Source organism: Ranitomeya variabilis, unplaced genomic scaffold (assembly GCF_051348905.1).
Source record: "Ranitomeya variabilis isolate aRanVar5 unplaced genomic scaffold, aRanVar5.hap1 Scaffold_373, whole genome shotgun sequence".
NCBI lineage: Eukaryota > Metazoa > Chordata > Amphibia > Anura > Dendrobatidae > Ranitomeya > Ranitomeya variabilis.
The window spans coordinates 15,001-17,500 of record NW_027508112.1 but is presented as its reverse complement, the minus strand read 5'-3'; positions in this window follow the sequence as shown (position 1 = coordinate 17,500).

Genomic DNA, 2,500 nt, shown 5'->3' with positions numbered 1-2,500 from the left:
GACGGGGAAGAAACGTGCCCCTGGAGTCCTGGAAGCGAGTGTCCGGCGCGCTCCGGGCGCCCTCGAGACGGAAGCCGGGTCGCGGTGCGATTCTCTCATAGGTCTCCCCGTTGGCGCGGAAGCGGGAGACATCCGACACAGAGAAACGCCGAGCCCGCTCCGAGGGGACAAAGTCAGAAGGAGCGATCCGCCCTCCCAGAGCCCTCCTGCGGACGAGGACTCTGGATCTGCCCCCCTTCTGACGACCGTCGCCCTCAGAGGACAGGAACCCACGTGGGGAGGGTCCGTTCGGGCTCGGGCGACCCAGGAAACGCGTCTCGGACTCGGGACGGACAACCGGCAAAAGTCCCCCTGGAGCCGCGGAAGCCTGGTCTCGGCGCGAGTGCGAACTTCCATGCAAAAGGGGGGTACTCGCCAAACCGCCTACCCGAGTCGAGGAACCACGAAAACAACGGATTTTGGTCGGGGCCGAGAGGTACCTCTCTCTCCTATATCCTGCAGCTGGTGTGCAAAACTGGGTATTTGCATGGTGAGACACCGACCCCCACTTTAAGGGAACAAAGTCAAAAAGTGTCCGACCTCCTGGAGCCGTGCGGCGGATCCGGCGGCCAGAAATTTCCTCATTCCGGTTCTATTTTTTTTTTTTTCGAATTTGCGAAATTTGGAGGCCAGGCGGCGTAGCTGGGACCTGGACTAGCTCGAAACACCCTGAACCGGTGAGCGGAATCGATTTCCCAAAGTTCTACGGCTCCCGGAAGCCAAAAACAGCTCGCCGGAAAATTTCAAAGTCCCAAGGACTCTTTCTTGAAAATCAATCCGGGGGCCATGGAAGTGTCCTCGGTACAACCTCAGAGCTTTCCCCCGCCTGGAAGTCTGACAGCGGTCTGACGTTTTTCAAAGTTTTGAGCTCTCTGTTTGTTCTCAAAGTCACAAAATCGCTTTTTTTCAGTTTTCCACCCAGCAGACCCAAACTTCACCCCCACTTAGGTCACTGTCTAGGGGCGCCTTACGACATATTGACGCCCCTTTAGGGTGGAAGTAGGGGAAATGGGTGATTTTTACACAAAATCGGAAATTTCTCAAAATTTTTCTAAGTGTCAAGGACTCTTCCAGAAAATCTCCCCCAGGCTCCTGGAAGCGTCCCCGGTACACCTCTGGCGGCTGCCCCCGCCTGGAAGTCCGACACACGCCTGAAATTTTCAAAGTATGAAAATACGCATTTTCATCCAAAAATTCAACTTTCCCCCCGTGCACCGCAAACTTCACCCCCACTTAGGTCACTGCCTTGGGGTGCCTTACAACATATTGACGCCCCCCTGGGGTGGAAGTAGGGGAAATGTGACATTTTTCACAAAATCGAGATTTTCTCAAAATTTTTCTAAGTGTCAAGGACTCTTCCAGAAAATCTCCCCCAGGCTCCTGGAAGCGTCCCCGGTACACCTCTGGCGGCTGCCCCCGCCTGGAAGTCCGACACACGCCTGAAATTTTCAAAGTATGAAAATACGCATTTTCATCCAAAAATTCAACTTTCCCCCCGTGCACCGCAAACTTCACCCCCACTTAGGTCACTGCCTTGGGGTGCCTTACAACATATTGACGCCCCCCTGGGGTGGAAGTAGGGGAAATGTGACATTTTTCACAAAATCGAGATTTTCTCAAAATTTTTCTAAGTGTCAAGGACTCTTCCAGAAAATCTCCCCCAGGCTCCTGGAAGCGTCCCCGGTACACCTCTGGCGGCTGCCCCCGCCTGGAAGTCCGACACACGCCTGAAATTTTCAAAGTATGAAAATACGCATTTTCATCCAAAAATTCAACTTTCCCCCCGTGCACCGCAAACTTCACCCCCACTTAGGTCACTGCCTTGGGGTGCCTTACAACATATTGACGCCCCCCTGGGGTGGAAGTAGGGGAAATGTGACATTTTTCACAAAATCGAGATTTTCTCAAAATTTTTCTAAGTGTCAAGGACTCTTCCAGAAAATCTCCCCCAGGCTCCTGGAAGCGTCCCCGGTACACCTCTGGCGGCTGCCCCCGCCTGGAAGTCCGACACACGCCTGAAATTTTCAAAGTATGAAAATACGCATTTTCATCCAAAAATTCAACTTTCCCCCCGTGCACCGCAAACTTCACCCCCACTTAGGTCACTGCCTTGGGGTGCCTTACAACATATTGACGCCCCCCTGGGGTGGAAGTAGGGGAAATGTGACATTTTTTCACAAAATCGAGATTTTCTCAAAATATTTCTAAGTCCCAAGGACACTTTCAGAAAATCTTCCCCAGGCTCCTGGAAGCGTCCCCGGTACGCCTCCGGCGGCTGCCCCCGCCTGGAAGTCTGACACACGCCTGAAATTTTCAAAGTATGAAAATACGCATTTTCATCCAAAAATTCGACTTTCCGCCCGTGCACCGCAAAATTCACCCTCATTTAGGTCACTGCCCTGGGGTGCTTTACAACATATTGACGCCCCCCTGGGGTGGAAGTAGGGGAAATGTGACATTT